The sequence below is a fragment of the Ischnura elegans genome, chromosome 1, assembly GCF_921293095.1.
Source record: "Ischnura elegans chromosome 1, ioIscEleg1.1, whole genome shotgun sequence".
In the NCBI taxonomy this organism is placed as follows: Eukaryota; Metazoa; Arthropoda; class Insecta; order Odonata; family Coenagrionidae; genus Ischnura; species Ischnura elegans.
The window spans coordinates 142,956,908-142,981,328 of record NC_060246.1 but is presented as its reverse complement, the minus strand read 5'-3'; the positions used below and the strand labels follow the sequence as shown (position 1 = coordinate 142,981,328).

The 24,421-nt window shown below is 38.6% G+C and overlaps 1 protein-coding gene and 1 long non-coding RNA gene across 2 annotated transcripts in view; both read left to right on the top strand.

Moving 5' to 3' along the window:
• LOC124171366 (tubulin-specific chaperone D) overlaps positions 1–24,421 on the top strand; it is a 73,159-nt gene that overhangs the window by 4,984 nt on the left and 43,754 nt on the right. The gene's annotated exons all lie outside the window — the stretch shown is intronic.
• Positions 11,731–13,167, top strand: LOC124171379. The gene is made up of 2 exons (XR_006867697.1): positions 11,731–11,921; positions 12,750–13,167. It is a non-coding gene; the product is annotated as an uncharacterized LOC124171379 (long non-coding RNA).

Sequence of the window (24,421 nt, the reverse complement as noted above, 5' to 3'; positions counted from 1 at the left end):
AATAATTATTTCAAATGATAAAGATACATGACCATGTTATGCATGCGGCTCTGAATACAATTTTTAACGTAAGGTAATGTGGCTGCTAGGAAATGGCAATTAACTAAACTCCTTGTCCTATTCGGTCCTGGTGTAATGTATACAATACATCGAACTTTGAATTTTTTCCCTCATGGCTAAGTGAAATGTCATTATTGCAACTATTTCAGTGCTTCCTGGCCAATGTCAGCTTCATACAGATAGCAAGCATACCGACAGGCATACAGGCATGATTCCCAGAAATCGCTATTTTGTTTGTAAACATCAAATCAACCAGAAAACATGCAATTCCCTCCAAAAATAACAGTAGCTATGTCCCATGACTGGGGAGGTGTCAAGGTGTTTTGGTGTTTTTTTCTCAAGATGGAAGACGTTATGAAGCGTAGTGGAAATTGAATCGTGTAGAGTGACAATTTGCAACAGCAAATATGCAATTGTGTGATTGAGAGACGAAAGAAGAGGAAGTTCTAATTTTTTTTCCATGTTCACTGTTTTAAATCACTTTATAAGAGTATAACGAATAAGATATCAATAGTTTTTTACAACGAAAGCATTTGATTCAGGAACTAGGATATTTTTTACCTGCGTTTTCAAAGGTATTGGTATCACGGAAGTACTTGAAGAGGCTACCTCATTGTAATGAATTTTATATCTTGTTTGTCAATTAGGATTTGGATTTTTTGTGATGATTGTTTATACATGCATTTGAAAAGATGAAGCTCAAATGAATGCTTCCAAAACCTAGTCAAATAGTTGTCTTATGCTGATTTCCATTCCAATTAATTAAAAATCTTTGTTGCTAAAAATTCTAGTTAATATTTCTACAAGTCATAAATTCAGCTTAATTTCTCTCGTGTTTCCTCTTTTGATTATCATTATTAAGAGACTGGTTTTTATTGGGGCTGTAGAATTGAATGGAGTTTGAGGATAGCGAGGAGCTCTTTTTATTTATTTGGTACCATCACCTGTCGTCAATTCTTAAACTTTTTCTTCTTATGTCTGCTATCATCCTCATTTTATGTCTCATAAAACTTTGTTTATCTTCGCAATTTAGCGGCCTGATATTCCACTCTTTCCTTTGATAACGTTTCCTTTTCATATTTTCCAATATTTTGCTCAAGGGGCTCTTTGTATTAAAAATTGAGCAGTAAAATTACACGCAATATGCATAATTATTACGTTTCAACCTGAATAGTGCCCACGTATGTACTTTTAAATTTTTACCGCTTTTCGATAGAAAGATCAAAGTTGAGGTCTGCTGCAAGACGAGAATAATTTAGTCAGCGTTTATTGCAAAATAAATTAAATCAGTTATGAACATCTTCGAAAGCTTTATTTAGAGAGGGTAACAGTGGGATGTGATTAAATTTGCTGAATTTATTTTCATAAAATGTTCATAGCGGGTGCCGAAATAATGGTAAGCAGTGGGAGAGTCATGACTTCCGAATGAAATAAAAATAGGGAAAACAAACACTGATAGGGGTTGATGAATTCTGCTATCTGGTAAGCAAAGTAAATAGCGATGTGATAAGCGAGAAAGTAATTACTAGCAGAATAGCCCAGGTATTCCATCAAAAGAAAGATATTCTTACGGCGGAAATTTTAAACATAGAAATAATGAAACAATCACGACTTATATTTGGAGTATGCCTCTCAATGAAAGTGAGCATGGGTGCAAAGAAGAGCTGCCAGGTATGTGAAAGGTCGTTACGATAGTCTTGTTAGTGTAACTGACCTCTTAGATAAACTCGGATGGGAATCTCTGTAGATTGAAAAGTAGACTAAACCTTTAAGATAAATTCAAGAGCAGTGTCTTTTTCTAACGAAGTTAAGCATATCTTACGGACGCCAACGTACTACGGAAGATCGGATCATATAAATAAAATAAGAGAGATAGATTGTAGAACGGACAGATTCAGAATGTCTTTTTTCCACGATCAATAAGAGATTATAACGGCAGCGATAGAACTCGTAAATAGATTGCATGACTTGTGGTGCAGCCAACTAACCTAAGTGAAGTACTAACCTAGAAGTGGCTCGCAAGGTATTATGTAGATCTAGATAGATGTAGATGGGAAATGACAGCCGCATCAAGGGTAGAGGCCTTCGGAATGTGGCGCTGCAGAAGAATGATGGGGATCAAATGGAAATACCGATTTAGTAATGAGGAAGTCTTAAGAGGGGTAGGAGGGAAGAGAAGCCTCATGAAAACCTTAATAAGAAGACAACATAATTTTAGGTCATATTTTGAGATATGATGGACTGATGTACACAATCGTAGAGGTAAAGTAGATTGCAGGAACGGAAAAACGAAAAAAATGTATGAAGCAGGTAAGGAAGGATAAGCAATATGTACCGTAAATATATTGGTGTGAAAATACTAGCTGATAGGTGAAAGGAGTGAAGGATTGCTGACCAGTGATGACGGCCATGCTAAGATAGGATGTGAATCAGTCACTTTGAGTGGTAGCAAGAACAACGGCTTCGTATTATTATATCCAGCATACGTATTTTTACTTCAACGGTTTTTCCCGAGAGAGACGCATTTTTATTCCGCGTTTTTCTCGGGAATTTGATCTGTATTTGGTATTGACAAAAGTATCCCTTGAAATCACCGTCCTCCGTACGTTTTTTTGGTGGCCCCTTGAACTGTCATCTCTTTTGCACCTTTCATTTCCAGCGGACGCAGTCCAGTATTGACGGTCTGCATCTTTTCTCCGTTCCCTTATAAGAAATACCTCATCCGACTTCATCACTTCACTTCACAAGCACTTCATCCGACGCGTCAATTGTCGATCGACTCACCGAGCAGTCTATTAATCACTCAATCAAATAATGACACCAGGTTTCTCAATCGTGAACCTTATTTTATATACCCTTAACTGCTCATCAACTTCCCCATTTAAGTGACAAATGACAGTTATCGGTCATTGTAATAACCAGTCAGCGTGACAATAAACTGAAGTCAAGTTTCATTATCCCACGATTCGATTAGCAAATGGCATGTTTCCTCATTTTTCATTACTTCGCGGAACACTTCCAATTGGCGGGCTAAAAAGCCCGCTCTAATCATTCAATACCAATAAATCGGTATAAATTTTATGTCTCATATATCCTTTCGTGAAATTTCTTTCCCCACGCTCCCTGTCTGTGGATTGTATATTAAATCGAAAATCATCGTTCTTCGTGGGGCAATAAATCTGTATGTCTCTTCGCAATATGCATATTGGCTTTTAATACCTTTTTCGCAACTTGTTTTCATTTTAAACTCTCATAACAGCTAGTGAATTTCCCATTTATCAGCCTGGTGCACACGCGTCTTAAGTTATAGAGGTGTACTGGATACCATCTCGTATGTTCCTCGTAACCAAGCGTCACTCGCACCAGTTTGAAGATTTCATTGAAGCTGAAAGGAGTTTCGTATTCGAGTTTATCCATCAATGCGTGAGTTGTTAGAGGGTGATTTTTTTTACATTTTTTTAAGAGCCACCCGAAGAGTTATGAGTTATCAGATCGTCACGCAAAAATAAATATGGTTACGAGGTTTAAATTGAAGGTTGCTTGACCGGTTTGGGTACTTCAAGAGCAAGTCTGCGTATGGTGCCCGGCCGTTAACAACTTGGGAATGGCCGATTAGGTGGCGAGGGAGGAAGCGATTGGATGTGGGATGGGTTTGGGTAGAGGAAGGGGAGAAAACGGTTGGGGAGAAGGGAGGGAGGGTTGCGGGGGGTAGGGTGATGGTGCGAGGGTGGGTCTTTGGATCCACTGGCGCCGCTCCTTGACGTGTCTAATTGGGAGGTGGACGCCGGGCAAGTGACGCTACTGACGCGCCATTAAGAAGAGGAGTTGGCGATGGGTGAGGCGGTAGGAGTTGTGGGCATCAAAGAGAGCTGCCGCTGCCGAAGACTGCCTGCTGCGTATCACGTCCGCAGCACAGCATCCGAACATCCCACGGAGATACAGATCAGTGGCGGACCCAGGATATGGACAAGGGTGGGGCTAAGTGGAGGTAATCTCCCAGCAGTATTGGTGGTCCGAAAAAAATTACCATTCTATCTTGTGCAAATTGGATACCCAAGGGGGAGGCTAAAGTCCCCTTAGATCCGCCACTGATAAAGATCATGCCTATTTTCTCTGCCACCTCTGATGGGCTCGCTCGTTGATTTATTTTGAATTTTTGGTTAGTTGGAGCATTTGAGCGGTAATGGCGTTAGATTCAGGTAGTCTCCTGCAGATTCTCATTAGCGGGATCCTCCCTCGCTCGCACCATCATGTTATTTTCTGACCTTTTACGAAAGATGCTTCACTGTCTTCGCGAATAGTGCTAAATTTTATTCTTAAAAACTGAAGTACGCATCATTGAGAGCATGTATGAACTACGGATTTCAGAAGTTTAGAAATATAGCTCATCAGGTTACCTCACAGCCATGTCAACCCAGGTTTCACGCCGGTGACAGTCGGGCGAATGTAATGCTAGCGCTCGACGGCCTGCATGAAAACTAATCGCTCAGTATGGGAGAGTGCGTGAAGCCGCTGATGCCTAGAGTTTCCTCACCCTTCGACAGGGACTCACAATTAGCATGCCTCCACGGCGGGAGGGCTAACGCCCGAAGCTGATATCGTGCAATACAATTCGCAAATTTGTAAACTTTGCAAATGCGAGTTTTTTCTCATCGCCATCAAATTGACCATCTCGCGACTTAATCGAGTCTATTTTTATTGACTCTCTACGATTAAAAATAAGGAAGTTAAGGATTGCAAAGGATTTATTGGAAAAAAGACGCTACTGAGTAGACAGTGCGATGGAGCATTTTCTTTGGGGATTTCAAAGGCTGGGACGCTGCTCCGTATGCCGATTTCTACGGTAGTCCATATTTTTTGAGGAGGAATCAGAAACTATATCCATTACTATACTGAGTGGTAGTATTAGACAGCTGCCACCTATCCTTGTATTATAGGCGATAATGTTTTAAAACGAGATTGCATGGAAATTTGTTTTAAGATTTAATTGCCCTGTCTCTCGTCCTACTATTGGATTCTGTGGCGTGAGCGGTTAAAAAGAACAGCTTGTAGATAAAATAGGTTCATGGGCAAATAACTATCGCCCTTACCTGTACTAGCTCTATATTGACAACCAGATCGGATATCAGTGCTATCTATCTTTGAATTCTACTTTTTTCTTCCAGGCAATTTCCTCGATGTGGTAGTAGCGATACTGATGCTTGTGACGTCAATCCAAATATTTTAAGGCGTTTTTCTGCAAACAAGGGGTTCGGCGGCACGTAATCTTTATAGGCTGTGACACCGTCGTGTCGTGTTGGACCGAATACACTAGGGTTAGAATTTCTGATTGACTGAATTCCCAAATCTCCATTAACATGATTTATCGTGACGTCTTCCACTTCGGCGGCACGTAATTCGTACAGGCTGTGACACCATCGTGCTACGTTGGACGGATGACACCAAGGTTAGAATTTCTGGTTGACTGAATTCCCAAATCACCATTAACATAATTTATTGTGACTTCTTCCAGTTGTAAAGATATCGCAGATTCATGGTTCAGTGTCTCCATTAATATTGGGTCAAAGATTCCCATCATTTGCAGATTGTTGACGTCTTTTCTAGTCAAGGTGAGGAACCCTAAGTGTTACTTATAATCAGAAATAGAAATCTATGATAAAATTATTCAATAATTCAGCCAAGAGCGGTTTCAGTACGGTCCTCATTAACGATACGCGTTAGTTTTGTTATGAAAGTATTTTTTCTACGATTATTGTTAACTTACCAGCTGAAATTTTCCCATTAAGTTCCCATTTCTTCAAGTGCGAGTCGGTTACGGCGACGTATTTTGCTCCCTCATGATGCAAACATGTCGAAACTGAATCCAAAACTCTGACACCTCATCTTAGTGACACATTCAAAGTATTAATAGCCAAATTTGTTGCTAAGGAACTTAGATTAGCATTTTTAAGCCTGTAACGGCCACCGTGAAACTATCTGTCACAAATATTAGCAATGACATAACAAGCGCATGTATTATACCCGTAAGTGTGGTTTTAGAAGGAATCTCGCATGCATGTTTCCCCAGAGGCGGATTCAGCTTTAAATTAGGGGGAAAGATCATGATCATGGCCCGGGGAGTATAGAATACCCCCCGGGAGAGAGAGTGGGTTCTCCCGTGTAAAATTTTTGCAGGGAGTGCTACGCTCTAGGATAAATACAGCTCAAACTTCTCTCACGTTTGGGACTTGTAGACATGCATTTGCATATACACTCCCTTTACTCCTTTTTATGGATACAAAAACTATTAAACTAATAAAAAGTTTTAAAAAATTTGATAACATTTGGTAGGGGATCCTGACCTATATGACTCCCACCCCTAAATCTGCCCGTTTCCCTTCCGCTTTGAATTCTAGTTCAGCAAAAGGATACCTTGTCCGCAAAATAAAACCAGGGTCTCAGGATTCGATGCTTACTAAGGAGATGATTAACTTGTACTGAAATAAACCTGGATCTAATTACACACCTCTCATAACTCAATAATTTCATAGCACCTTTCATTATAATAAAATAAACCCCCTTTCAGCATGGAATATGAGGTGGCTTAGAAGATCTTTGCGTAAAGATCCTTGAAAACGCGGTCTCGACGTGTGCCTTCGCTTGGACTCAAATCTAAGTGACTGCTAACATTGGAGACCAATCGTTGATAAAACTGAACTTAGGAGGCATAGGAACTGAGAGTCAAAGGAAACTCCACCTCACTGGAAATAATGATTGTCAGGACAACTCAACCATGCCCTTACACTTATTGTCATTATTTATGATAAATAATAATTCTAGTTACTCACGGAGATGTGCCTTTTGGAAGAAGACTCTATCCGCATATTCTTTCTTAATATTTTTAGGACAACGCATTGGAGCGCGTAGCTTAAATGGTTACCACTGGTGTTAGGAGATGAGTTTCACCAGCATTGATAAGTTTACCACAATATTATTTTATGAAAAAAATTGCGAAATAGTGAGCGCGCATGGCTGTTATGACAATCCACCACGAATGAAATATTCAATTAGCCATAAACTTTATGTCAAGATTTTCGAATATTCATTATGTATTCAATATCGTTGCCTTGGAAACAAGCGCTCTTTTTTGTTTCGTGAATTGCATTCGTCTTAAATTAAAGATTCGATTACTTAAACGTACGTTGATTACGATTACGTACGTTGATTACGATTACGTACGTTGATTTACCAGCCACTGCATACAAACATACTTTAAAACTCCTACAATTTTGCTATCTTTTAACACCTATCAATTTAGCTTGTATGAATCAACTTGAGCATTATAGAAACTACAGATATTGATTTTAAAGTAATATATGAAAAATAATATCATCGTAATGCGTTTTTTCCGAACGAAGTGAAATGCGAGTGCCAAATTTTTACAAGTCGAAAGTAAAATTGTCTCTCTCATCCAATATCTATTACTGAAGTTACATCAACACAGAGAGATAATCGCGGGATACTAGCAACATTGCCATTGAAAGCATCGCAGCTGTATACACCGATCTGTATCTGAACAGTTTACCTGTCCTCACAGCAGTCAGCAAGTTGCTAACTTTTCCATATGGTATTTGTTACTACTGACTTTCGTGTTTCGAATTTCGGACTTTGTTAGCGTATTTACCTATTATGCTAGTATTCATCACGAAATAGCATAAATTGTACTATAACACGGAAGATATCTCACTTCCAGCAGCATACCATTAATCAACACTAAACCTGTATTTTGAGTCCGCATATTATATGATCGCAACGGTGGTATATATAACAAGTCAAAGTTGCACAAACTCGAAAGATGTCATCGTTACATGAGAAATTGACGTTATAAATCGCTCTAATCCCACACAAGTTCTATAATCAATATTACGGCGTGATAACATCTAGCCTCATGCATTAACATTAGTATAGTGATTTAGTGTTGTCATTTGTGGCTTTCGACGTTTCATTCGTACCGTGAATGAAAACGATTTTGCGTCACATAATTTAACAGATTTACGGAAATATGTTCATAGTCACAATGTCGTGTTGGTTTTTAAAAATACAATGTTTCTTATGAAAAAAATGCCGAAATAATATTAAAAGTAATTGTTAGTGACACCAAATATGAGACAAATATGCGTGACTTGCAACTACGCGTATTCAGTGCTGGTGAAAAAAAGGTACACATTAAAAATTAATTATAAAAAAAACTACGCAGATGCTACTTGCAGCAATTGCAAATACGGTATTCAAGATAAAATATACCAAATTAAAAAATTTTCCAGCCGTATTCCTCAAGCTAGAAAACTCTCTGTGTAATAATTCTTAAATAGTGTTCCTTATTGAGGATAATAAACATAATCAACGGGAAATTAAGACTCTTTCCTTACGTAATTGACATTAAGGAAGAAACTGGGATGCAGTCAGAGGCAGGTTATTAATCTGGAGCAATAATTAATCTGGTAATAATTAATCTGCCTCCTCGTATATATGTATAGTTCTTTCCTTTCTCCATCTTACTTGAACTGCATACCCTAGGGTTTATATTATTCGAATAAATATGCTTCATTCATTCAATGTTGCCGTCGAAATGAGTATCTACAGTCACTTTTCCCTGTTTTGATTAGGACGACGGCCCTTACCATCGTAAATGACCAGGTAAGGAACTTTGTACAAGTTCACACGTTTTTGTGGATTTTGGTCTGCACACTTACGGAGAGGCGGACTTGCGTCACGATCAACGCTGTGTGAACGAGGTATAAGTTTTCCCTGGGATTAACTGCAGGTGGCCAAAGAGTGCGGAATTGAACGTAAATCGTCGCCTTTATAAAATAACTCGTGTTGTGTAGTAGTAGTAGTGTGTTTATTCCATAGATCTGAAATAGAATTTACCTTCTCTAGGTTTCTTCCTGCTCATGGTAGATAGGTTGGAATATTGTGCAGCTTTATCTGCCTATCTTCCCCTATGCAATGTCCTTGTATGTGGATAGTTTCAAATAATAGCCTCAGTACAGCATAATAATGAGAAATAACTACGTAACCTTATGCTTTTAAATCATCTGAACTATATTTTCAACGACCTACCAACCTATGTATTCCTCACATAATTCAAAAATTACTAATCAAGCCTTGAATGGGAAAGATAAGTCAACAAGTGGTAAATGGTAGCCTGAAATAATATACCTCTTAATGTTATGATGCTTTATGAAATCATGCCTTTCATGTAAAAATTCCCTCTTAAATTCATATCCGACGATGGAGAAAACCTTGAGCATACAAACCAAGAATCATAATTATTATCACCAATGGCGCGGTAGTAGGTATGCCACAAAACTCCGTCAACGTATGGTAGCTGTTGAGACCATCATAAACGGTAAGATAAGAATTCATTTTTAATCTCACCCAACATAGTAATTTAATGTATTGCCGCACTGTATTCGGCAGAGGAAGCTTTGCCAAATTTTTGAAGTGAAAAACAAAAGGTGGATAAACCATAAAAAAGAAATGCTTGGAAACACAAAGGAAAGAACTGCACTGGGAATAGAGGACGATTTATGATGAACCATTACCGTAAAGAGTTAATTTATCTAGGTGTGCAAAAAGGACGGACGGAAATAGACGTCAGAGCTAGAAAATTAACGTTTAAACAAGGAAGAAATATGCTAAATCTAATAAGTATCATACACCTGGTATTGGAGAATGGTAACGGATGATTTTTAATTCTTTACAATCGATCGCATGGCGGAATCAAAGAGTAGGGCGAGAGAGTGAGCGATTAAAACTCGATAGAACAATTTCCATTTAATTTCGACCATCACCGCTACGTGGCGCGTTTTGCGAGTTAGCTGAGCCTTTCTCCCCTTCCAATATGGAATTCCCTCTTCAATTCACAACAAGGCCTACTCACTTTGATTATATTAATCAATCCGACTCCTCTACTTCCCTTCCGTCGTTTACCAAACATTCTCCCCTCAAACATGGATTTAAACCAGGGATGGCAAGTGAAACGATACGAAAATATTTCGTTTCGACCCGGAGGGGAACGAAAATACAAGGCCTAGGTTTAGTTTTGTCCTCCCCAGGTTTAAATCCATTTCGTTTCGTCTCTACATTTTGCTCGCGGGAACGAAACTATGTATGTTTTACTAGTTTTCACTTTCATTTGTTTTCGGGAAATTGTAAATAAAGGAATAAAACTTTGTAAGGTCCACTATTATATTAATATCGGCACGACCCGGGTTTCGTAACGTAGTTACATCTTCAGGTGTAACTACGTTACGAAACCGATATTAATATAATAGTGAACCTTAAAAAGTTTTATTCCTTTATTTCCAATATGGAGAGGTTGCACAAAGTAATGCCAGAAGTTATCAGTTATATCGTTTAGTTTCGATTGCCATCCCTGAATTAAGCATCCCCTCCGCGCTCAGTACTCGCTCCATTCAAACCTTCAGTCTCCTCCGTATCTCATCTAGAAGTTTCCATTCCTCACTCACCGTGTCTAGCACTTCGTCGTTTCTCATCTCTTCCGCCCATTTCATCGCCTTCATTCTTCTCCTTACCCAGCCCCGGATCCAAGGTAGCGACTAAAGGGGGGCGGGCAAGGTGGAGGCGTTGGGGGTGATCTCCCAGCAGTTGTGGGGGTCCGACCAAAATTACCATTTTTTTGTGTAAATTTGATACCTATTGCCCCCCACACCGAGCACCCTCTCTGGATCCACCACTGTCCCCTACCATATCGCGAAGGACTCCAGTATTTCCTCTCGGTACTTTCTCCTAAGTGCCCATGTTTCCGCTCCACTCAAAATCAAACTACTCGCTAGCTATTTCTTTAAACTCTTGCATAACGATCCTTTCATCAGCTTTTGTCCAACTCACGAATGCCACCTTTGCCAGCGCCTTTCTCATCCTGATGTCCTAAATGCTGAATCCGGTTTCCTCTAGTGTGTCGTGCTAAAATAATTAAACCGCTCCAGCTCCTCACCACTTACATTGTGACCACTTACTTTCATCTTGAGATTCACATTCCTTGTTCACGATGACCCATATTCCACCAGAAGGCTTCACGCAGAGAACACAGTTAAAGTGGACGTAAAAATAAAATAATGTCTAAAAAATCTGTCAACTCTCTCTTCCCCGAAAACTGATTCTGTCAACCACTAATGAAAAGGACATGATTTTCGATTCCACCGCGAACAACTTGGACTGGACCGCTGAAAATGGCATGCAAAACAATCCACTTACCCTTCGAAATTCCCATGCATAATGGCCCATCGCACTGTCTACTCAGCACAACCAACGAAAAGATCTTTGGATTTTTCTCTTCATAGAAAAAATCTACCAATTTCATGGGTAAGTTAATTAATGGTTTCGTTAATAGTGGGCCCCGTTGTCACCATGGCAACGCGGGTATGTCCCTAACCATAGCCACCTAGAGAGAAGGCCTTGATCAGATCACAAGCGACGGCTGAGGCTCTGACGTCACCACGAGAAGTGCTCTGTTGTTCCGGCTGCCGTTGGAGACCAGTTTGTTTACGAGTGTATTTACGTTACGTTCTACCACATTTTATGGATTTTTGTGGTGTTATTAGGTGGAAATTGAAGTTTCTGAGGATAGTGAAGTTTCCTTTATTCTTGAATTTCATTCGCTGGGCTTAAGAAACGTATTTTTTTAGGCATTTTTGTTAAAAGTTCCTTTCGCGTGTGTAGTGCCGGGATGCGAAGAAAACTTCAGGAGTGGCCCCGAAGTTCAAGTTTTTAGCTTTCCAAAAGATCCTAAGTTAAAGAAGGAGTGTCTTCGAGGGATGAGAAGAGACAATTTCACCTCCTTGAAAAACAGTAAGGTATGTACCCTTTCTCGCTGTAATTATTTGGATGTAATTTCTAGCTAGATGTGGCTTAGGGATGTTGACAGTACTAAAAGTGGCGATCTAAATATAGAAGCGACAATTCAATAGGAAATTCTTGTATTTTAGCTGCATTTTTTGTATTATTTCGTTCAGTAAACGTGAGGTTGAAGGAGTTTCTGGGAATTATAATATAGCAGACAAGTTTATAGTAACGAATAATCTTCCTTATCTTGCCCTCTGCTGTTCTATACGTCTGAAACTCAGTAAAACTGCTTATATAACTATACTTTTGTAACTTAGAGTTGAAAAGCAATTTGAATTATTTACGCGATATGTTATGTACTTGAGTATTTTCGATAAAACTGCCAGTCTTTTATTTTTGCCGTAGTATCTATATTACGGGGGAAAGCACATAAATTTGATAGGATTCTTGAGTTCAAATTAATTTCAGCTTATGTATCATTTCGTAAGACCAATGATATTTACTTGATTAATTTCATGGAAAGCAAATCATGAGAAATTCATGAGTCTCGTCAGAAACGTATATAGTATGTTATTTGTGTGTATGAACCACCGTGAATGAAAATGTGCGTTTTTCTCTTACAATTGGTGCAATGAACCGTAATTTATCTGTGCCCGGCTTTCATCATCTAAAATTAACTTATGGTCTAGTTTTAAATAAAAAATCATCAAGGTTTATAATGATCTCCTATATTTACTGGCCTTGTCATTAGATATATTTCTCATGCAGAAATGCCTGAAATTGGGAATGAAATAACTACGTAGTAATTTATTTGGTATTTTCTTATTTATTAATTTTAGTGGTGTGAGCTTCACTTCACAACGAGTGACATCAGGAAAGAATCTGTGGCCTTGCCGGAGAAGATGGGGAAGATAATTTGTGTTGAATTAAAGGTGCCCAGATGGTGAGGAGGGTGCCATTTCTTCATAATTACCGAACTATCATCTAGAAGATTGAATAACATAGTGGTTGAAGTGATATATAGGACTATGGTGGATTTGTTTTTTATAAGTTGTTTTTTATATGATGTGACAATGGACATTCGTCGGAAAAAACTATTGAAGATAGTTATTGTGGATTTTGCCAGTGCTCTTTTAAATAATTTTTGTTCAAAAGAGAATACCAGTATTTTTTTCACCAAATTAGTTCATGGTAACAACAGAAAATTGCAGGTATTTTTGTGATTGACTAATGAAAATACAAAATATTTGAATTTTATTTCTGTGTTTTTTTCCTTCTTGCCACCAAAATTCCTTGTGGTGATTACTTCATTCATGTTAAGTAAGATCTGAGGTGTGATTTCAGAGATGTCGTGTTCTTTATACAAATGTTTATGCTGATGATTTGGCAGGACTTTCAGATTTTTTATTAGATTGATGCATCTACTGAAGTGACATTGAAACTTTTGCTCATCCCAAATAATTTTTCAAATACTAAAGCGCCTGGGACGGGTACGTTTTATTAGCCGAGGCTGGACTATACGTATATTTTGGCTTGCATTTTGATGTATTCGAGCGTAATAAAGGCAGATGTGTCAACGATCTTATATTTCACAAGTAACTATCATTGAAAATCTTATTTCGTCAGGCTCTAGGGTAAGATTTTCATAGCCCATGGGCATATCTAATTCAGTGTCAAAATAAGAATTCACTCTTAATTAATAGATCCATTTGGGACCTTGTGTGAACACCTTTTTAATCTGCCAGAAAGATACTATTTATCCAAGGAAAGTATATGGAATGCAACCAGGTTTAATCAAATACTTGACATCACCACTTAATGCTATCGAATTTCTTCGACGCTTTTGTGTTAAAGAATAAATTCTCTTTGGACGCAAAGAGCCTTTTCCAGATAGTTATTTCAGATTTTAATCTTGTTTTCTAGTACTTCTAGTTCACAACGACAATTTATGAATCGGTTATAAATATTTTTTTCTAGAGAACGGTGAAGTTATATGGTACGTGGATTAGACGCAATATTAACGAAAAACTTCAGACAGAAAAATACTTTTTTTAGGCGTGCCAGTATTTTCTCGGAACCCGCTGACTATTTTCTTCTTGACTGAGTAAATTAGGTATCAATTATATTTTCATTACGGCGGCTAAACCACCGTCGCAGACTGCACCACGACTACTTTCATTCTGCCATGTTCTCTCTGGCGGTAGCACTACAATGAGTGACGTCACACGCCTGTGAACAGACCTTCTCTCTAGGTGGCTGTGCCCTAACTCCTACCTTCCAGTGGCGTAACTGGGAATATGCTTTGGGGGGGGGGGGGGGGAATGGAATGGCCTGAGGTGGCGACCCCCCCCCCCCACATAGGCAACGGGGGGACCGGGAAATTTTTTGAAAAATGACACGCCCGAAACACATTTTACATCGCTTTGTCACTTAAAATTTAACTGAAAGCAGGTGCAGTTATTATAAGTCAAAACTAGACAGTATCTTTAAATATTTTATTGTTTCTCTGAGGCTTTGGGGGGGGGGGAAATCTATACCCCTCATCCCCCCCATAGTTCGCGACTGCTACCTTCCATCCCTATCCTCTCCCTGGATGCGTCGACGGTCTCCTATCGTCCTACGGCGCCTCCCTCCTTTCTTCTTTCCGATCCATTCTCCTCCCCGGGTGATCGGGCGTTTAAATTGAATAATCGGTCCTGGCCCCGGTGTGTGGTATCCTTCAAAGTGCCCCCCCTGGGCCCTCATTCGATGTCTACTCGGCAACTTTGCCACGTTTGACAGGTGCATTCCCAGAGGCGCTCGATGAGTTACGGGATATTCCATTTTATGTCGATGAGAAAAACCTTGTAAATTTCAAAGAATATATTTGCAAATTGTATCGCACGCCATCATGTTAGGGCGTTTCCCTTCCCGCCGTCGAGGCCGATCCAAGTCCCCGTCGAAGGGTGCGGATTAAGACGCGGACGAGGAAGGATTATGCTTATGAGGGTCTACGGGAGATTTACAAAAAGGTTAAAAAGAAACAGGCAAAGAGGGAGATGAAAGGTTGACGGGTAAACTTTGACCCTGACTAATTAAATTCTATATAAATTAATTATTTATCGATTGTGGTGGTCAGGAAACAGTTTCGTCTCTACATTAACTCACTCTTTTTAGACTTACAATTAGTTCCCAGATAGTGTTCTCCAAAGCTGTCGTGTCATGAGTAATGTAGTCTTTCAAAACTATGACCATCGGTAAATCTGGGACATAACCTGTTCCACGTGTTAAGTCGTGAACTTGATACCTCTGCTATGAACTGTGGCGTTTACTACTAACCTATTTTCCTACATTTACTATAACCTATACCCTATTTACTAACATATAACCTACATTTACTACTATTTAGTGTGACGGTAAATATTCGTCATGTAAGACAGTTCAACATCCTCTAAATATATTTCTCTCTATGAAGTCCGGTCTAAGTTCATCGTTCCGCAGGTGGCACTGAGGGCTTCCGTGCCATGTGTACTTTTACTATGATCAGTGTGCTTTTCATTTATCAAGGTCAACTATCTCACTTTTTCGGTTTATGTAACGGCTTAACTGGGTCGAATCCCAAATTCTGGCAGCGTATTTGGTTAGAGCATGAAAACCAGTCGGTTATCGTTCCTGCCCTCTTTTCGCTGACACCTAAAGGTGAAGGAAAAAAAAGCTTATGCCCTTAAGTGTATGAGTATGGTCATATAGAACCAATGCCTTAAAAGGAGAAGACAAGCGGAATCTCGGATGATTCGAGATATTTTTCCCGACGCTGCACTCAGATCCTTAACGGCCAGTGTGTGTCATCCTTCTTTCTGCGTGTGTACATGGGATGGTTTTAATTGGACCATCTAGGGCGCACATAAGTTGGGGTGCACGAGAAGTGCTCACGTCGTGTACAAGGCAATCGCTATCAAAGGCCATGCTATTTTAAATGGGCAATGACTTTTAGGAATTAATTTATTGTGATGGTATTCTTGAAAATATTATACTTTAACAGCAGAGGATGTTTTTGTCTCTCAGTAACGGTTCTCGGATAAATCTAACCATCGTGGTCTCGGTGAAAGCGGTGCTTCGAACTAAATGTTTTTGGGTTTCTAAACTGAAGGCATCGAAGACAGTAATACGCGGGATAAGAAACCAGATGAAAAGTTAGTCTTCGGTTAGTGTTCAGGTCTTCATGAAAAAATACATTCTACTAAAAATTGGTAAGTGGTTACATTTTATCATGGGAAATTCGATCTGACAGCTATAATTTATACGACCACGTCCCTTTGATTTCTTGCTCACTCGATTATGTTTTCAACATTTAAATGCTCTTTTTTTTAGGTTAATTGTAGATAGTATGATAGCGGATTAAAGAATGCGAGGCTACGTTTGTTTTTATATTTCTGTAACTGCAAGGCTTTGTACATTTTTTATATGGTGAATAATTTTAATTTTTACTTGAAAATCAATATTTGTTTACATGCATGAGAGATGTAGTTAAAAATGCTAGATAACGATAAAAACTCTTACTTTTCGATGAAATCTAAATAAAATTCTAAAAGAAATTAGTCCTCCTGAAGGTAATTCAAACTCGGGAACCCTTATTCAATGACAGTGAAAATCTTTATCTATTGCTAGAGTTGAACGATCTGTGATATTGATGGCACTATGCTTGGAAGATATGAAGAATAAACTGTTACCCGCAATCATGAATCCCAAATCATTCATTGATGAACATAAATCAGCGACTTATATGAACTCAATAACCACCAATTATTCAGAGTCATATTCCGATTGAATAAAATGACGTGGTATATCATGGATAATTAATGTCAGTGGTGCATAACATTAATCGTGCGTCAGCTCTTTGAGGTCGCCTAAAAGCACTGCGCTTCCTAGAAGCAATCTTTCCGTCCTAGTAAATCGAATTCGCGTATCAGGGACAAAAGAATAAGTCATGAAATTTTGCTTGGCAAAATGTTTTATTTACATTTACACGGTTTCAAAGCGATCTGAGGAATCACTGCCTCCCGGCGGAACCAGCCGTGAAAAAAAATCTCTTTCCATTTGGATTGCTGATTTAACTCTTCTATTCATGTAATGAAGGAGTATCACCCATTACCATCATCCTTCAAATGATATGTTTAATGCAATCAAACCCGACTAATAAAGATGATTTCAATGTGTCGGCACGTACAAAGTTTAGAAAATCCTCTACGGGAACCTATGATAGGGAAGTGCACTAATTTTTTTTTATTGCTGAATTTGAAAGTTTAGCCTAAAAAAGAAACATTAGTATAGTCACTTTTATTTTCTGCATCTGGGGTATGCACTTTAAAACGTTTTGAAAGTCGGAAAATTTCATGTTGCGCTGAAACACAGTGCCTCCATCTTGATTGAGATGTGACGTCACAAGGCAGTAGTCACCAGTGGAGTATCGCTGTATTCCGTCGCCTTCTTTAGCGCGGCGAGAGTTTCCGGGAATCGGTGGAGTTTGCTTCCTAAAAATGTCGTCTAGTACCGAAAACATGAATTAAAAATAGAATTATAAATGATTTTTTGTTCCAAATTTCATCTCGACGTCGAAACAAAAACCTTGGGGAAGATATTCATTCCCGTGCCTTAAGCACAAGCTATACGGAATAAATGGTTCAAGGCTGCTCCTGACTCTTACCTATCGATGATATTCTGTTTTGAAGATCATTTGAAGGTATTTTAAGATCAAATTGATATTTATATTATAATAATTTACTTAATAGGTACCTCAGTCACATCAGAAAGTGTGTTGAGTCAAAATATAGCATCTTCCGCGTAGACCTACGTAATTTATAAACTGAAAGTGGTTTGGTTAAAGAATTATGGCGCGACTGTTTTTTTACACGACCGGGCAAAATGCGTACTTTGCCCATGATATGTGCATATATGATAACAAACGATTTTTGTTAAAGTTAATCTTTATTTGTTGAAATTACTACATTTATAGGTGATACAGATATAAAGGTACACGGCAGGTCGCGCGGCGTAATTTGTACTCCACTGGTGACGGGTTCATCTTGCTGATCTAAAAAATTAGCTACAATACCTCGAACTTTGAAAACTCGCAATATAGGCAGTCAAAGTACATTGTAAGAATGCACGAGACCATTATAGCCCAGAATGTACGTACAATGTCGAAATCCTTGGTTTTCAAAGATTGACGTATTTTATACGCCAGCGCGCCCGGTCCAGGGTTATCAACTTTTATTTCATCCTATTTGTTAGTTGAAATTATATTTCAGAATGGTTCTTTTAGCACTGCTACTGAGGTAAACTGGTAGGTACTGAGTACAAGGTACTGAGGTATGTACTGAGTAAGTAAACTCCCTTTGGAGTAATGTGAATTACAAGTGTTCGAGATATATGGCATTTTATATTCGCTTTGTGTTCTTATTAATTATGCCTGTACGCATATTGTTGCTTGCCGCGAGCCTTTAATGGTATGTGCTCTTGCAAGAGTGGTTTTCATTTTTAATGTGGAAGTTGGTCAGTATAAGCAAAGAAAAAATTAACATTTAGCGCACACCAACCCTTGTAGTCATCGTATCTCGGCGTTTGTAATGACACTGCTAAAATACCTAAACGCCATAATGACGATAAAAAAATTGTCTCATGTCAATGATTGCTGCAATTATAATTAATGATAAACTAGACTCCGTATGATCACAATGAAGGCAACAAAAAATGATGCCAAGACGTAGATTTGAACCACGGTCCTTCCGGTAACATCTTTCCTTAGATTCGTGCACTCTACCACTACCCCAACCGACCCATTGGGAAATTGTGGATATTTAGGATTTATATCTATAACTTGTAAAAAGTAACGCATGAAAATTAATTAATTACCGCCTAACTAACGCCCTAATTGAAAAAGATGCAGCAAGGTACGCGGTCACCCCTTGTTAGCCTTAACGTCTCGCATTTCTATGGAGCGTTGAACCTGTCCTCCTTATTAAAAAATTCAGTAACCATAAATACATCAAAGTTTGGTATACCATTTATAAATCGTTGGAATTTTCCCTTCTCCCAACCAAGATTATCTTTTCTTGAACCCATCCTGGACAGCGAACCATTGCAACAACCAGCCAGCTCGGAAATAAGGCTAACATCCCATGATTCTAGTAGCGAAGGGCGAACGTTCCGGCCGGCGTGAATACATACGCAACGAATAAGTCTTGCAGCAAACGTCTGAAATAGGTTTATTAGTTTGACTCGGTTCTTACAAAAAAAGTTTTGGCATGATAAACGGCATTGTGCAAAAATATACCCAGCGAAAAATAAATGCCATCATGCATTCATTAAAGATTCAATGTGCTATTCGTACTACTCTTTCCAAACTTGAAGTTGACACGTAAATGAATATTAATATATTACGCAATGATGAAGTCGTTTACTCAAAAGAGAAGCAGCCACATATATAATCTGAAGATATTTTATGACAGCAAAAAACGGATACCCTCAAATTCTGTGATTTTTCTATGCAATAATAGTGGTAGAACTAAACGGTGTAGAAGCTGCCTTCTGCTACTGCCTTGTGACGTCACGGCCAATATTCAACATGGACACCCGTTTTCGCGGCCTTTGAATTTTTCCATATTTCAGACGGTCATCTCGAATCAAGTATTCACTATTAGGATTTAAACTGTGGTTTTACGACATTATGTTATTCTGAACTCTAATTTAAAAAATGTGTTTGGTGCATTTGAAACACTAGTGCACTTCCCTATTCTCCGAAATATTATCTCTTCTGAAGAATTCCATTTTTCTAATAACCATACATCACTCTCTATTACATTCTCGTGGATAATTCATAGACTAGAGTAATAAATGCTTTGACTGAAATAAGGATTTTAGCATGAGTACCTCGAGGTTAGGGTTACGAAACAAGACATTCATCTGGAATTTCCGTCCAGCCCTCCTTAAAATATTTGGAATCAAAAGTATCAACAATATCAGATGCTGGTGGGACCATTTTCTTCTTCTGAGTTAAATTCAAGGAAAATGAATTTTTCAAGCGAAATGAACTACATACAAGCAAACTCAAACGTCAGAAGCAGCCAGTCAGCATTTTTTTCCAATAGGTAAAGGTCGGAGAGAGAGGGGTAGGAACAGGGGCGTAGCCAGGACGATGTGTTGGGGGGGGTCACGACCCGATGGATCAAGTAGGTGGAATCCTCTTCAGGGGATAACGTGAACATTTTTATCCCCTTGAAATCACATTTAACCCTATTTTAGCACTTAAAATTATACAATTGGTGGGTCTTCGGGATGATGTTTTGCTAAAACGTATTGTTGGAGTAGAATAAATTTTCTTTAATTAGGTTAATATTTTTCCATTAAAATTAATTGGTTTGGGGGTCGCGTGCCCCCTTTTCCCTCTGGCAATGCCACTGGGTAGGGATCACTTGATTTAGGATTTTTTCATTTCAGTCATGGCAAGGGCGAAACCAAGATTTATTTCTGGGGGTGGCACAAGGGTCTGGCAAGCAAATGGTCTTATCATATTTGAGATTAAAAACTACATACAACAATTTCTTTACGAAACGTTCTCTTTATTTTAATATGAAAGTTATTAATATGGAAATATTAATAAGTTACATATATAATAACGGCAGTTTTGAGTCCCATTCTACTTGGGCGGTGCTATTTTTTCGAGCGCATAGGTATAAGGTAATGACCAATGACCGGAAAATCTGCATTCTTGATTTGTGCTCAGGTGTTAAATGATAGAGGCTCTATAATACACAAAACAAAACGAACGCATTGATAACTGTCTTAAAAATCTTGCCTATTTTTCAAGCGTCTGGGGAGGGCACGTGCCCCCCAGACGCTTGAATCCCCCTTTAAATCCGCCTGTGAGTCTTGGTCAAATGCGTAAAATTTGACACTCTTTCTTGATTATTCACATTATTTGCCACGCGAAAAAATTACCCTGAATCGGGAATCGAACAACGGATATTTGGCTTTCAAAGCAGCTGCACATTCCACTACGCTATCTAGGGTTCTTTGTTTACTGTGGTGATTTTGCCGATTTTCAATGGCGGTAGGCGTTAGACCCCTGCGGTCCATCAAGGACCCCAGTTTACCCTCAACTCTCCTGCCTCAACCCATGGAAACCCCACAGCGCGACGTGAGCTGACGAGCCAACAGGCACGTAGCCCGGAATTTCCCTCGGGGGTGCTTAGGTGGTCAGCGGCTTGCATATGCCGAGAATTTGTTGTCAATTCGCACTCAAAACCATAATCATAATCATTAAATAAGCTCTAAGTCATCGCTAGATTTCACGGTAAAGGGCGAAGTTATTGTGGCTTGGATTTCATTGATGTTTGGTCCTGTTGAACCCCGAAACCACCCAAAAATTTCGTAAGATGGAGAGACAACTTTAAATCTCACCAAACCTACACGACAGGTGCGGATGGATTCAGGTCATTGTTTTGAGGGACTGAGGGTTTTCACCTTAGTGGTAGAGAGTGCCTATTAGTGATAATGTGTCTGAGGTCTGCCATGTGGAGACAAATGGCTTTTAGGTATTAAGAAATTATTTTTAAACGTTGTTTGTTAACGTGGTGAAATAAATATTTTCATTAGAGATCCATATTAGGGATTACCATCATTTTTAATTTTTCCAGAAATTATTGACAATGTTTTATAGATATTCATCAATTATTTTTAAACATATTTTGGTGAGGTGTTGTAAAAATGTTGTTTAAGAGCCATTTATTCAGGATTACCATCATTTCAATTTTTGCAGAAATTACTAAGGTGCGGCCACTCCCCCTCCTGATGTGCCAATCAAATGTATCCTTTGTTTAAATTATTTTATTAATTTTAACAAATCAAAAGTAGAAGTGTCACCATTGAAATATTACTGCTACGTAAACTATAACCGTAACCGACGATATGAAAAAGAAACTCAGAACAACTTGATGCATCCTGTCACTTGAATGCTAAGTTTTTTCTGCAAATTGCGTATGCTAGGAAGTTATCATGTGATGCTCCTCGCAATTCATTCTATCGGTAATAATTTATTTAGTGGGTTCGTTTACTTTCCTCAGCGCTCAAGGAGAAGGATACCGTCTTGATGAGTGGAATTGTAGAAGTTGGCATCGACTTCTCTATCTAACGTATGCCTGGAAAAGCGATCGGCCTGCCCTTCAGCATCACCGAATAAAACATTCTTCCGGAAGGCTTCGTTCACATTTCCAACTTGAAAATATGATGCCACCTGCATTTTAACCGCATCACGCTTGGCTTTTCCGTTGAACGAGCAACTTACTTGGCACAACTAGAATTGCTGCCAGGAACTGTTCCTCCACTTTAAGTGGTGGGTGCCATGAATGTATCGATTAATGAACAACATAGTAACAAAAAGTTTTAAATTTCTATTGATTGATGCCATCAACGCTAAGTGGTTATGGATTTTGATATTTTTGCCGTAGTTAGTAAATTAAGTGAAGATTTCTTTCCCAGTTTCGGCTTCAAGGAGTTTTTATAAGATGCTCCCCAGCAGACCAGCCTGTAACCCAACTAGACCCTACTAGGGCTCCATTAAAGGCTACTTGGAAAGTTTCAGGACACTAATTTCTAATGTAGAACAGTTTGAAAGTTTAGTACATGAGAATCTTTGAAATTCCAGTTATATGATTATTCCTTTTCAAGTACTTGTCAGTAACAATACCCAAATATTTTTTGCTATGAACTTAATCCATCTTTATACAACCACAAAGCTGTTTCAAACAGTCGGAATCGAGGTAAATTCAATAGGTATCAAATTTATAACAATTTCTTTGATCAAAAAGCATAAGTTAATTTTAAGCCTTTTGAACTCGGATGTTTGATTCGATAACCTCCACTCATTTCATTTATAAAGGTTGACGAGCTTGGAAATCACCCTGAATAAAATTTTTCTGTTAGTTTAGTCGTCTAGTTAATATTTTTCAAGGCATCTCTCTCATTTAAAAATATTGTTTCTTAAGCTTCGGCATTCAATAGTTGCCGCTTTCGGTATTGTTAACAATTTATTGAGCTGTCATAAAACTCCTGCAGGTAATAAATAATGCAATCGATTGGCAGTTGAGTTACAGCCATACTCATCTCATCTCATCTCATAGTTAAAGTCATTACTCATCAGAATGAGAAAGTAATTTTTTGTTTGTTACAGATGACATAATATGTCGTGATTTATTTCGTCGTTTTTTTCGTCGTATAATTATCCAGCATTTATGGGCGTCGTTGTTTTTTTATTTACTTAATAATTTGTGCTCCTTTCTTGACTAAGAATTATATATATCCGTGCATTGAAAATAACCGTTTATTCAAAGATATATTCGAGGCTCCTTACTATATTCTCCTCCTATATTGGGATTTAAGGTGACGAGAACCACTAATATATTAAAGGTAAGATGATGCGTTTCTCTTACAAGGAGTTCAACGAGCGCAGAATTCCTCCTTCCCGAGGTTGCTATCATAAGATAATGCAGGTTGATAATGAATATGCGTTACCCTGCGTTTTTTTCCATGAGAGATAATTTTACTTTGATTATATAAATTAAAAGCCAATTCATTTGTCATCAGAATACATAAGGCATGCATACGAATCGCCCACAAAGAAACTTCGAGATTGGGGCCAGGAGATGGAAAACTGCCTTGGATTTTGAATTGGAGGAACGCTTCTCTCACACCTAGCAAGCCTCTCACTGGGGCGTATCGGAATATTATGTAACCGGTTTGATTACATAATTGCAGTTACATAATTGCTGTTCCTACCTGTTGGAGGGAGTGAAAAAAATGGGCATTGTTATTTTGGGCAGTATTAATTTCGTCATACCTGATAGACCATTGATGATATGGCTTAAACAAAATTTTCCCTGGTCTAATGTGTGGTATACGGAAACTAGTAATTCATGTTATACGCTTTTGAAATTGCGATGCGTCTTTATGCATTATGAAAGAAGGCAGAATGGGTGATGACTTTATGGCAAGCACATGCGTTAGAAGTTGGCATTGTTTGAACAAATGGAATGGACGTAATCAAAGAGAAGGGTTTAGAGGGAGGGAGAAACAACTTCAACTATAGAGAGATGAATCGTGTGTTAATAATGCGTCGGCCGAGCAGTTATTGGCAAAATGTGGTAAAAATGACTTTAGAGAGAAAGGACTGTATAAAATCAGGCTCTGAAGATAGCGAAGGTTAAAGCAGGAGCGCAGGATTAGGAAACCAAGATGGGGACGTGATTATCTCTGATAGGGAGTGGGAATGATTTATTTTTTAAATAACTTTTATTGTTAGTCATTTTGAACTGAGGCGTGGTTTATGGGATAATGAAATAAGCCAGCACTTCAAGCTCAGAAAGTCATCGCGGAGGGCCATGTGAAAATTTGGTTATTGTCCTAAATTTCAATCATTTCTGGAAAATCAACATCTTTTAACGTAAATTTTATTTACTCCAGCTGCAGATTTGAATCT